The 14,282-nt window shown below is 38.8% G+C and overlaps 1 protein-coding gene across 8 annotated transcripts in view; it reads left to right on the top strand.

The window, feature by feature from the left end:
- fam110b (family with sequence similarity 110 member B) overlaps positions 1–14,282 on the top strand; it is a 36,553-nt gene that overhangs the window by 6,870 nt on the left and 15,401 nt on the right. For 7 of the 8 annotated variants that reach the window (XR_006845080.1, XR_006845079.1, XR_006845078.1 and 4 more), the window contains exon 2: positions 10,183–10,245. The exons of the other annotated variant lie outside the window; for it this stretch is intronic. The gene's annotated coding sequence lies outside the window, so the exon portion shown is untranslated. The remainder of the gene's footprint in view (positions 1–10,182; positions 10,246–14,282) is intronic. 8 annotated transcript variants of the gene reach the window in all.

Below are 14,282 nucleotides of genomic sequence, written 5' to 3'. Positions count from 1 at the left end.
TGTATTACTCAGATTAAATCTTCTAAACATGACTTGGAAAGTCTGGATCACAGGAGAGACAGAACATTCCCCAGACTTTCGGATAGGGATCGCTGAAATGTACATGTTCATCAGAGCATCTTAGTGGCGTTCATGTGGTGAGTTAATAGTGTTACATAAGAGAGATTTTTTTTTTTCAGGCAACATCTCCTCAGTAGTACAGAGGCTGCAGAGAACATCAGCTTTCAGACTCTCCACAGGATCTGCCAAAGTTTATTTATTTAAGCAGCTGCACTAAGCGTTCTGGTTTTAAGCTCTGTGTGATCTGAGCTGTAGATGTGACAACTATGATATGCAGCTTATTTTTTTCTTTTTTTTTTAGGATTAGTTGCCTCAATTCAATTCAATGTATTTATATTGTCCCATTTCATAACAAAAGTTATCTCATGACATTTTCCAAATACTGGCTTCCTTAAAAAAAAAATAAACTTGAGTGAACCCAATTAAAAAAAATGAAGTGCTGGCACTGTAATTTTAAAGTTCAGTACACAAAATGCTAAGCTGATTTAACTTAAAATCTTTTGTAATATTAATTGTTATTAATTATCCTCTGGCAAGGCCCTCCTGTCAGTCCCCAAGTCCCGGTTAGCCACTAAGGGTGACCGCGTCTTTGCCGTCCACGCCCCCAAACTCTGGAACTCCCTGTCAGAGGATCTAGGGCGGGCAAACTCTGTGTCAGTTTTTTCAATTTTTTTTCAATATATTTATACAGCACCCTATACAATCAAAATTGTCTCTAGATGCTTTACAGAGACCCAGAGCCTGAGCCCCTGAGCAAGCAGACAGTGTCAAGGAAAAACTCCCTTTTAACAGGAAGAAACCTTGAGCAGGACCTGACTCACAAGGGAGAACCATCCTGCTGATAATGTCCTCTTTTAAATCTCTACTTAAAACTCACTAATGTCGCATGGCTTTTCTTAGTCATCGATCCTTTTAAACTCAATTTATTTCATTTTGTCTTAATCCTGTTTTATTTTTTATTGAATTTTACTGTATTTTATATAATTAATCATTTTTTGTCCTTTTCGGTTTGCAATTTTTTTTTATTGTGAAGCACTTTGTAACTGTAAGTTTTGAAAAGTGCTATATAAATAAAATTATTATTATTATCATTGTTGTTATTTATTCCACTTAATATGTTTGGTTAAATCAGGTTAAAATTCTAATCTTCTTTTACTAAAATATGATAAGCTAAAATATGTAAATTAAGACCAAAAATAATTTCAGAACAAAGACAAAAAATAGCAAAAGACAAAAATGCTTTTTTTTGTTTTATTTCCTTTTAGAGTCGGAACATTTGTAGTTTTACTCACTTACAAACGGAGGTTTATAAGCTGGTGAATGAGCGCCTATCAGACAAGAAGGCACACTCCCTCCACTAGCAGCTCAACATGGGAACGCTTGTTGATGTTCACAACGCTGAACTGAATGAGAGGCAAACAACACTACGCCAAGTAGCACAGCAAACTCGGTGAAGCATCTTAAAGGACAACACCTTGATTTTAAGAGGAATTTCGAGGTGTGAGTAAAGTTCCCATTTCGACGAAATTTGCACACGCTAATGTTAGCTGTGTAATTACTAGTAACTAGCCACACATTAACCGTCTATGAACTTATCATTAAGGTAGAGGCTAGCAGCCATTGCTAAATAAATCTTATGAGATTTAATGTTAAGGTGGGAGCTAGGCAGAAGAGATGATCAGTGCTGCCCGTCTGCAGTGTTAATAGACAGTGTCTGCCTCAGAAAGTAAAAATATTGCCATATTGTTGCCATGGTCGCCAGTTTTCATTTGTTGACTGTTGTATATATATATATAATATATATTCTTTTTGTTTTTTTTGTTTTTTTGCACTATCTAAGGGATTCATAAAATATTTATTTTTATTTAATATAAATATCTTACACTTATGTTACTGTGTTTGTTTATTGCACTACATCAGATGACTGAAACATAGTCATTGTCGTTGCTGATACTAATCGTTATTTGAAAAAAAATCTGTGCCTCATAACTTTTTATCGTTTCCTCCCTCTGGTATTGAGTATTGAGTTTTTTCCTGGTTATTGGTATCAAGTTTGAAATCCAAGTATTGCTCGTGTACTCTGAGTGCCCTTCTAGTTCAGAAAAGTCATAAAGCTGTTGCACAGATCTATGTTTAGTTACATATTATCTGAATAGTTTGTTGACTGGGAGAAAGAAATTTTGGATTTTTGCAGAATCTCTGTAGCTCTTGAGCTCGGAAATAAATAAGCTCTGGACTTGGTCGATCCCTTTTATACAGTCTCTTCCTTGTTTCCTCAGTTTGCTTGTAGTAGGGAGTAGCCTCTGAACTGACGGCGCAAAGTCCAGGGTTTAACAAAAAGTTTCCTGGAGTGATGGCGATGTTGAAAATGGTAACATAAAGCTTTACATTGGCTTGAAATAGGCATGTGCCATTAGCTTGAAAACAGCCAATGGCAGGCTTATACCCACGCTCGACATCAAGTGGGTCAGACTAATCCCAAACAGAAAACATGGGAGAGACACCGTTGTGAAATTAGCAATAAAATGGCTTTGTGGTGTTCAGTGAGTCTTTTTATTTATAAAAATATTTTTTTATCTTAGTCTCTCAATGCTTTTGAATAAAAAGCTTTGTTCATCCTGTGTGGTGCTTAAAGCAGACCTGCCTGTAAGATGTGATCTGTGGCTTTGTGATAAACTCATTAGCTTGGGCAGACATCAGCTTTGCTCTTTTGCTTCTTACCTCATCCAGGGCTTCTTCAATACTTCACTGCTGATCCTGGAGCTGCTGTCTCAAGTAGTTCTGATTTTTTTTTTTTAATTTTTATAGACATGATCTATTTCTTAAAGAATATATTTGTGATCCCACTCTTCTTATATCAGTTTCTTGACAGCCGTCTGTGAAGCCCCGCGTGCTCATATAAGTAATTTGCCTATAATAGTAATGTCGGGCTAACTTTTTGCTCATTGTGAGGTGAGAAGGACCTACTGTTGTCATGGGCAACAATGTGTACCGTGATTGTGTGCTTCCTTATTCGCCAAGTTATCAAATGCTTGATAACTGTGTGGAATTCCAGGAACTGCTCTTGTGGTGAGTCATGTGTTTGAATGTAGTATGTAGAATTTGTTCGTGTTGACTTTTCTTATGAAACTCCAATTGAGTGAAATGAAACATAATGAAAACTAGATCGCTCCTAGCTTGTGGTGCCACAAAAATACATTTGAAAATATCAACAGCAATTTGTCTTTCCAGAAATCATAACCCACTTACTCAAGACAATCCACAGAACTTGTTGTGCACAGTTTTATGTAGGAACTATTTTCTTTTGACCGAACTACACTGTATCCCCACGCAGATGAAGTGTTCATCTACTTATGGATGAAAGGCTTGTAAGGGTGGGACATAAACATCAATGGCATCCTTAGCTAGCATAGTTAGCACAGTTAGCACAGCTAAGAAGATGCATGATTCCTTCTGCTTGATGATTCAAAAAGTGCAAATAATTAAAAATGATAAGCAGAGGCGATGCAAGGAAAGAGAGGGAAAAGGAAACAAACCTGTCATTTCAAAATAAAGGAATGAATGGATATTTTGCAGTTTTGCATTTGTTATTATTTTTGGCTGTAATGAACATGTTTTGTCCTGGCAGTGGCTCCCGTTGGTCTGTCCGGTGACCTCGCCTCACAGTTATATGGGACAGGGGACAATTAACAGACGGTTAATGGGTAATGTCATCATCTCCTCATTTGGTAGCGATGTTAGTATTGTGATGCCAACAGGGCACAGAAGATTAGCCACCTCATGACTGAAACTGTGACTCAATAAGAACGGAGATGTGTGAGGAAAGCGATGCACCATAGCTGTTAACACACTTTTTTTTATTGTCAAGAGAAACTAGTTCCAGACTGACAAATTAGAAGGTAATTAAAACTATTCATTGCAAATTAATATGCTTTATTTTGTTGTCAGAACCTCTTACTGAGAGGTTACCTGTATCAAAGTGGAAACAATAGACCCCTGAAAATTTTTACTTTATTAGCCCACACTTTAACCCACACTGGTAACAACCACAAGGCTGAGGTTCTATTTTTACGCTGCTTTGTAAAGTGTGGACACAAATATATCAAATGTAAATAAAGGTAATGTACCTGAATGGAAGGACTGAGAGCAGTTGGCTGAAAATTGAACTGTGCTACTGATTCTACACACAGATTTAACAAGCTAAAAAAAAAAAAAAAAAAAAATGTACTGAGGATTCTTACCCAGTCTTACTTTAGGACCTGTTGCTTCTGTCTTTAACAAGCCCATTTTCCAGTGGAAACTAATTGGAAGGAAGTCAACAAGATTTTATTGTCATTATAACCATGTATGTGCAGAGCAATGAAACAGTGATCCTCCAGGATGCTACATGGTGCTACAAAAAAGGAGGACACATAGTGAGAATAAAAATAAAAAGCAAAACACACCCATTTAAAGATGGGATATAAACTCACAGGACTGACAGGGCAGTGAAGATACGAACGACAACAGTATAAACAGTATTGACAATAAATACAGTGTGTCACAATACAATACAGGATTAAAGTGACAGTATGAATGTCAAAGTGAGTGCAGTGGTGTGCTAGGAAGTTATTTGAGTGTGTGTGTGTATTCGTTGTGTACATGGGCATGTGTGTGTGTGTGTGTGTTTGTGTCAGCCTAGTCCCTGAGAGTTGAAGATTCTGATGGCTTGGGGAAAGAAACCGTTCCAGAGTCTGGTTGTGAGGGTCCGAATGCTCTGGAACCTTCTACCAGATGGCAGGAGGGTGAAGAGGGTGTGTGCTGGGTGTGTGTGTGGTGTCATCCACAGTGCTGTTGGCTTTGCAGATGCACCCTGTGGTGTAAATGTCTGCGAGGGAGGAGGGGGGAGACTCCCCTCCATCGCTGGGCGTCTTTTAGAGGGCGGATAGGCCCATGCTTTTTGATCATGGCTTACAAGCTTTTGATATTTATTAAAAAGGGTTATTTTTGTTTTTATCATTGGACACAGTTGAGGCCTGGTTCACAAATTTAATTATTAATGTATTATTTAATTTCAGTTTTTTGTGAGGGGTTGTTGCACCTTTTTACATCATAATACTTTTGCAACATTTGCAACGTTTCCCTTATCCATAGGTCATTTTTTTGTTTTCATGAACTCCCTCATTTACACCTCATTTACAGTTGTGAGAAATACATGACAACCCATATTCCCATATATAAGTCATAAATCACAAAGTGTGATAATTAGCTAATCCTTTCTGGCATGAATTTAATTTGACCTCATCATTGTAATTTATTTTTTCAAATATATTCCTATTCTGAATTTGATGGCAGCAGCGCATTGCAAAGTTGAAACAGGTGCAAAGTGGTTAGCACTGTCGCCTCATAGCAAGAGGGTTCCAGGTTCGAATCCCGGTCTGGGCCCTTCTATGTGGAGTTTGCATGTTCTCCCTGTGCCTGCGTGGGTTTTCTCCGGCTTCCTCCCACAATACCAAAAACATGCACATTAGGTTAATTGGCTACTCTACATTGTGAGTGTGAGAGTGTGTGGTTGTTTGTCTTTGTTTGTTGGCCCTGCGACCAGTCCTCTCGCCTGTAGTCAGCTGGGATAGGCTCCAGCCCCCCACCCCCCGCGACCCTGATGGATAAGCAGTATAGAAAATGGATGGATGGATGGATTCTACAAGTAAATTTGGTTGAACTTGTCCATGAAAGGGTCACCTGTGAAAGGTTCACGACTGAATAAGTCATTTGTGCATGACCTCAGGAACACTTTGTAAAAACATTGTTGGTCAAAACAGTTTATTTGCAAATGATTACAATCTTTTTCCTTAAGTTTTGCACAGTGTCCCAACTTTTTTGGAATCAGGGTTGTATTACTGTACGTTTCCCTTTTTGCCTTTCTCTTCCTATTATTAAAAGATTGACTTGCTCCACTTTGACTTAGTGGGGATCTCAGTTATATTAAAATGTAACAATATTGTGGATAACACACACAACCCTTTTACTCTGACTAGAAGAGCTGAAAGCATGTAATAAGATTAGAGAACAGCATAACAAAGTGGTAAAGACACATAGGAATGTGGAGGCAACAGAGGGGTCATCCATTTCCCGTTAAGACAGGACAGGTAATGGTGATGCTGCAGGGCTCTGTGGTGCACGTGGGAAGAACAGTAGCAAAGTTTAATAACAAACAGTTTATTACATACATAGTTATACATGCATGGGTGTGTGCTCTTTCTGTTTGTGTGGAAATCTGATATGAAAACCAGTGGAATGGACCATGGAACAGGAAGAGGAAAGAGGAAAGTACCAGTTTGACTTATTGAAATACAGTTAATTAAAATATACAAATAATGAAATATATGGGGGAAGGGGAATACTAATGCCTATATAATAGTTGATATAATTTTATCTTGAGTCCTTGCAAAATAGGTGTGTGTCTGTGTGATTGGGTGTTAATTAGGCAATCAGAAAATAAGACTATAAAGACTTTCCTTTAACACTGAATGTTAGCTAGCATTTTTTTTTTTTTAATGGAGATTGATGTTGTCTCTGTCCCATAATGCAACAGTTATGGTGAAAAATATGTAGGTGAACTACAACATATGCAGTTCATGTTTGAAAGTGAAAAGTAGGCTTCTTTTGCAATATAGTAGATACTGAGTGTTTGAAAACTGGTAATATATGTTACATTACATAAAATATATGTGTTTCAATCAGGCCAATACACTAGACCTCTGATTTGGACTTAAAAGAGATACAGAGGAGCATTTTTGATGGAATAACTTGCTCTGATAAAGTGGAACATAGACTAACTCTAATACAAGTTGAGATAAGCTTTAAGCTATTGTTCTGTTGTCTCATGAAAACATGGCCATCTGTTTAATAGTAGTTGTCATCTGTCTGGGCAGGCAGTTTGTTGCCTTGTCAGAAAATGCAGGATCACATTCACACATTGAATTGTGTGAATGTGTGCATAAAGAGCTCTGTGTGAAAGTGGACTGGTCCAAATCTCTACCGTAATATTCTGTAAATTAAGGCGTGGCCGTAGGCACTCTGTGTTCGGCTGTCCGTCCTCCTGTCCATACGTCAGTGTCGGTTTGTCTCATTCTTGTGAACGCAGTATCTCAGGAACACATTAATGAAATCTGCTCACATTTTCACAAACATTTACCTCCGAGATGACCTGACTACGTTTAGACGATATTTCACAACTGATCCAAATGCCACGTGTTGGCGTTCCCCACTAGCTGTAGCACAATGGAGATTGGTCAGCGCCAGCTGCTTTCTATTAGCCAGTGTCATCTGAGGGACAGCACAAGTTGTCCATCATGCTGTTAAATGTATTTAGCTTACTTTGCAATTATTCTAACTACCGGGGGTGGAAATTCTTTGCAAGCTCTTGAGAGCCTTAAGAAATAATCACTGAGCTGTATTTGTCTGTACATGATTTAAAAGAAAAGATAACATTATCCCTGCCTTTTCTTTTGTTGCCTTTTTGTTGTCATTTCACCTTGATAAGTTTATAATCACGTTCGTTCTGCTACATCACCCGCACAAATATGCACGCACACACGTACACATGCCCTGGCAGTCCCAAGAAGATTGTGTGTATTTATAAAAGACTAAATTAAAGAATATGGTTTAGGCCCGCTCGATCTGGTAAGTGTCATGAGATAATTTTTGTTGTGATTTGGTGCTATATAAATAAATGAATTGAAAAAATTGAAGTAAAGGTAGGACCAATGTGGCTCATCTTTAATACAACTGTAGAATTAATAAATACAACTTAGCTTGTTCTGGTTGTCTGTTGTAAAATTCTAGTGGCAGAATTAGGTACCTCAAAGTAATGGAAGTGCATGTCCAACATGATAAGAAGAATTTGGCAGAATTATCAGTATTGGTATCCACATGGGATGAACCCTTTCGGTGGGGCCCCTTCTGTGGTCTCCTGCTCTGCAGCAACCTGTCCACTTCAGTACCTGCTGAAAATGTGTGGAAGTACACAGTAACAGATTACAACCCTTTTCACACATGCACATAGCCTGGCTTTGCTTTTATACAGTGATCCAACGACATTTTAGATAACGTGGCTCTTGTGGAATCAAAAGAGGTGTGACGTGTGAGCACAACTCAGCTTTGTTACTACCTCCTGCTGGTTTAAAGTCCGAGCAGTGTCTCACCAGTCTAACAACGACTTTGGTCTGTTGTCCCTGTAAAGCATAAAAGCATAAACGGTTCATCAGCTCTTGTAGAATTTAGTTAAAATAAACTCAAAAGATTACACACAATTTGTTGATGATGATGATGCCAAACATGGCGACAATAGCCCACTTTTTGAAAGGCCGTCCATGTTTCCTCAGTGGAGAGGAGGCCTGTGTGCTTGTCCGGGCACTTGTCGTCTTGTCTGAGCATGTGGCTAAGCTACATACACACACACAGCAAGTCACACACACATCTTGGGTATGACCGGATTGGAAAGGGTGCACTTTTAGGGGCTAAAATCACGTGAAATCCGACAGTGTGGCACCTTCCCACCGGATTGTTGCTGTGCTTTAGAATAGAACCGTTGTGAAACAATCAGAAAATATTTCATTTTTCACTTTTACTTTGTTTGAGCTAACGCCACCCTTCTCGCTGTGTCCTGTTTGCCATCTGGTAAACACAGTCCTTAATTTCCTCATACTGACAAGTAATACAGCTTCCCCCATGATCCCATGAAGGAGGCAGAACCTTGTGCAGTTTCCCAGTAGCGAGCCTCTTCTTTTCAGGATTTCTGTAAATCCTGTCTCCCTTGGTAGGATTACTTAGACCCGAACCCCACCTTGACCCTGAAAGTCTGATATCTCAGCTCACCTTCAGCGTTGTAACAAATCACAGTGTACCTATAAAGATGCTGTTTCATGAAACACATCAGAAAGGTCTGAATAAAAGAACTTTCAAACAGAGAAGGAAGTTTAAAAACCGCAGTCTAGTCCAGAACACCCTGTTCTACAGGACCAGCTACACACCAGTGATGTAAATTGTGTGTCTTTAAAACTGCTGAGTCACGCTGGAGGAGCAAGAATTTTCATTATGACTAAAATAAATTCAAAAACAATAAATAAATAAAGACAGGAATAAAATAGCAATACGTGCAGATTGTGAAGGCAAAAGTACTCTCTATGTTCATGGATTATGTTCACTTCCACCTGTTCACGCAAGTCTCAAAGTATTATATTTGTTTGTTTAATGATGTGCTGACAGGTAAAGGACTTTCTGGATTAATAAGGACTGATAACACATAAATGAAGCTTTTCTGGCAAAATGTTTGTGAACACACTGTTTTAACTTATTTCACCATTCGCACCAAATTAATGAAATATAATTTTATTTCCCGCATGTCAAAACCACAATATACCTTTTTGTCAGCAACAAAGAAAGACTCTCTTCAAAAATCTATCTGTTCTTTGATTTGTTGTGTTAGGAGGAAGCGACTGGCTTTGTGACATTCGGTCTATGGCAGATTCTTTTTGTGTGCCTTACCTGCGGATTCTGTGTTAAAGTAACACATTTCTCTTTTTGTATAAAACAACAAAGTACTCTTTCTTAAAATTCTGATTGACTGAGCTGCATGTTACTTCACATTTCTTGGAATACGTTGTCGCTTGGTTTTCGTGTTGCTGTTCCTGTTTTCAATATGCAGCAAAGTACAGGACTTTAATTTTCACTGTATAATAACGGGAGTTTTAGTGAACACTACCTTGCAAACATAGTAAGAATTTATTTAGAATTAAAATACAAAGGAGTTGAAGTGCCACCTCTGCTGGTCTCACAGTAATGGTGCTGGGATAATGTGATCCAAACCAGATGAAACAACATTAACAAACATGAATAAAACCTGTTTTAAGCATGACTTTTTTTTGTTAACCAGCTTACTAGGGAAGTTCATTTGATTGAGAAATTTATCCCCATGTCCATGTATTTATATTAAAACGTAAAGTGTGTCCAGGCAAAGTTGAATAAGCAGCATGGATCATCTAATATGTTAGTAGATCCATACCTCCGGTGCTTATTCCACATGTGTTGTGGTTCTGCTTTGCTTCATATTTAAACTGTGAGTTTTTACTTTACTTTCAGAATATGGACATGGCAGATTCACAAGGGATTAGGAAAACAGACGGACTCAGAGGACAACCTCAGGTAATGCTAGCCTCAAACAAACAGGGCTTTGGTCGTTATGAAAGGTCATGGGATCATTCATATAGATCTAGAGGGAAGCCAGCACAGTGTCCTACATTGGCCTAGGCTAGCTGAGAACTATGAAACAGCTGTAAATAATACATTTAAACTTTAGAATTCAGATCAGGAACAATCATAGTCTTTGTTGTGTCATATACCATCGCACATTTTCTTGATCAGTCTGATGTCTGTTTATATCAGGGATTTAAGTTCTCCGGCACTTTGCCTGAAATCGTTTTTGTTTGTTTTGTTTTTAACTGTTGTGTTCCAAGAATATGGCTGTATATTTAAATATACACTATGTGTATAAAGCTTTAAGGACCCTATACCTTGTGTTAATAAGGTGGACCTTCTTTATTAATAAAAACCTGTTTACACCGTGGCTGAGTGACGTGTCAGCTCCGAAATGCACCTGACCATGCCACTTTGAAAAAGCACTGCAATGAATAATTGCATTGTTTTTGATATATTGTTGTAATCGTTTGGACTACCTTTGCAAATTGGGCAATTAAAGGCTTATCATTTCACATTCCCTACTTAGAGAATAATGGAGAAACCAGCGTTGAAAAATGACTACTGCTTCCTACTGAGGGACGGCCGGGCCTGTAGCCTGCACCTTGCTATGTTATAGCATATAATACTACTGAAGTATCTCCAGTCATTCATCTGTGTTTTGTTTGTCCGCGTGGAGGCAGTTTTGTTTGTTTCCGTTGTGTAATAGTAGCCTGGACATCCCGTCATATTCATTCGTCATCAATACTTCAAATCATATGGACAAGATGTTATGTCTTTAGGTGAAGAATTGAGATGAAATGTATTAATTATTACTTGGTGAAAGCCAGTGGCAAAAGAAGTATTTAGATCCATTACTTAAGTAAAAATACCACACTGAGACCACAAGTAAAAGTCCTGCATTCAAATCCTAACATAAGTAAAACTATGTATTGTTAGCAAAATAAAATGTTTTATGAAGAATAAAAGTCTGAGAGTGCAGTGTTTAGATTAATATTACTGCTGCATAATGTGTATGTTGCATTTCCTGCTGCTGCACATGTTTGAGTTTAATCTCATAAGTAAAGGGAATAAAAATCCGCTTTGATTGGTGGGAAAATGCATCGTCACAAAGCTGAAAACAAGGCTGTTTCTTTGGCTCATGAAAAGTTTACTTTTTAGAGATGCACTATATAGACAAAATTAAAAATTGGGGCTGTTTTTCAGCACTTTTCAGGCCCCTTACCTCCAGCATACCAAGACATTTTGGACAAAGCTGTACTTCCAACTTTCTGTCAGCAGTTTGGTGAAGGCCCTTTTCTATTCCAGCATGACTGTGCCCCAGTGCACAAAGCAAAGCTCCATAAAGACATGGCTGGATGAGTTTGGTGTGGAAGAACTTGACTGGCCCACACAGAGCCCTGATCTCAACCCTATCCAACACCTTTGGGATGAACTGGAACGGAGATTGTGAGCCAAACTTTTTTGTCCAAAATCAGTGCCTGACCTGAAAAATGCTCGACTGTATGAATGGGCAAAAATTCTCTCACAAAAGTGTTATAGCTGCAAAGCTGTTTATGTAATGTCATGAAAGTCCCTGTTGCTACAACAGTCAGTTGTCCCAATACTTTTGTCTGTTTTTTTGTTCTCACAAGACAGCATCTCTAAAAAGTTTTCATGAGCTTGAAAACCAGCCGTGATGACGTATTTCCAGCTAATCCGAGACGCTTTTTTAAACTGCTAATTTGGTTTTAGAAGGAGGAAAAAAACGGAAATCAACATGTCATGCTGCACTTTATCACAACGTTCATCACAACACTTGTGGAGATTTATGGTTTTTAGTGGCCAGGAATGGGATGAAAAATTGTCATCTGAAAAGAAGCTAAAGCTGCCAGACGAATGTAGTGGAGTAAAAAGTACATGTACTTCAGACGTTCATTGGAGTAGAAATATAAAGCAGCATAAAATGAAAAACATATCTTGAATTTGTACTCACAGACAGCACTTCATTACGTGTACTTAGATTTTACCACCGGTGAAAACACAGCTGTGGTTGACAGATGGGCTTGGATAGAGGAAACTAGTGGAGACTGAAAGCAGATTGGCATTTGGTGCCAAGAACTTGCAGAATCCCATCCTTGTTTCTTTAGACTACAAAACAGGCTTGTGTTGCCCCCCCCCCCACTTCCCTCCATTCTGTCTCCTGTGCACCAAACAAATTTCAGGCACAGAAACTTTCCTTGCCTTAAGCCCTGTAATGATGACTTTGTGTTGAATTAAATTTACTTAAAAATTCCAGTTTAATACCTGGGTTTTGTCTTGTAGGTTTGGCTATTATTTCCATCAGTGATACTCATCTGTCGTACTCACCAAATTGCTGAAATCTTGTGACATGATGACATTTTGTCTGATTGTCTGACCCATAACTTTGCTGAGATTTCACGTCTCTGCAATCAACTCAGAGTACATTGTCAAAATTCTAGCCAAAGCTGCATGGGTAATAGGTGAGTGATGTCACCATGGATGCTCCCCTCTCTGTGGCAAACGTTTTCCGTGGGAGAAAAAAACTGAGCTGGTGTGCAATCAACAGTTCAGCTGAAGACTAAAGAATTTGGATCACATTACGGGCGCGTCGTTTTTCTTTTTCCTACTTGCAAACGTACAGTAGCAGAAGCGCTGCTGCTCGTGTCTTTCGGCTGTGAAGCTGGAGTACAGCAGGTCGCTTGGCTGGACTCCAGCTCCCACTGAGTGACCATCTGGATCACTGAGCTCTTGCATACACAGACACTACAGTGAGTCATTAATGGAAAACCAATCATTGCAAGGCCAAGTGATGATGTCAGCAAGTCAAAGAAGTGGATTTGTTAAGGATTAACACCAGGAAAAGCTTTACAATCACTGCAAAAGGAAGAGAAGCTAGACCTGTAACTGTAAAGAACAGAAAAATTAGAAACTGAATGAAGCCAATAAGTGTGGTAATATCAGTGTTCCCGTATAAACTGTGGAGTTACACTGTTTTTGCTTTGTTAACAAGACGAGAGTGCTCTGTCTTATATCTTTACACACCAACATTTATTATTTTATGCTATGGTGCTTCTATCCAGCTCAGTTAATCAGCTCAGTTAGGTTATTTCAAAAAACTTCACTTTTACCTGAAAATATCAGCACAACAATTATAACAGCAAGCACCAGGTAGGCTTAGATGTCAGCAATGAAGCAGGCGATGCTGATGGGGCAGCCCTGTAACTTTGCGCTGGGTCTTACACTGTGCACATGCAATCATTTGACAGGAATAAACAAGGAAACCAAACAAGTTCCATCATGATACAAAGATAGTAGGAAGGCCTATTTCATGTGTACCTTTTTTTTTCTTGCTGCTGTAAACCCCACTGTGCTGCAGGGCTACTGTACTGACATCCTTGTTTAAGTCAAATTCCTTGTATCTGTACACACAGTTTGCCATCAAAGCTGTTTCTGATAAAAGACGTGTTCAGTCAGTTACTTGTGTCAAATACCTGGCACAGCTTTGTAATGCTGTTGCTCCAAGCTCAGATCAGACATTAAAGTGGATACAGTGGTTATGGATGGTTGATGTTTGGTCTGGATGTGCATGTGACACAAAGCCATACAGATCACAAAAGCAGGCCAACATCTCCTAAATCCTAGAACAGACAAGATGACTCCTGTAGGTGCCATGGAGCAGGACTGAATGCAAGTCACTCAAATTTTGGGACCCTGAGGTCTGGTTTTCTTAAGACACTTGGTAAATACAAGCCAATGCCTGTGATGAACAATGGCATTACCTTCTCTGACTCGGCTTTTTTTGCTGCTTGTTTCACAGATGTGTCTTCATATCTCTCTCTTCACGCTCAATTCAATTCAGTTCAATTCAGTTTATTTATATAGCGCCAATTCCCAACAAAAGTTATCTCATGACACTTCTAGACCAAACTCTTTAATTAAGTTGTAATACAGAGAGCCCAACATTCCCCTTTGTGGGGGCAGCC

This window comes from Scatophagus argus, chromosome 13 (genome assembly GCF_020382885.2).
Source record: "Scatophagus argus isolate fScaArg1 chromosome 13, fScaArg1.pri, whole genome shotgun sequence".
Classification (NCBI taxonomy): domain Eukaryota; kingdom Metazoa; phylum Chordata; class Actinopteri; family Scatophagidae; genus Scatophagus; species Scatophagus argus.
This window is presented reverse-complemented; position numbering and strand designations above follow the sequence as displayed.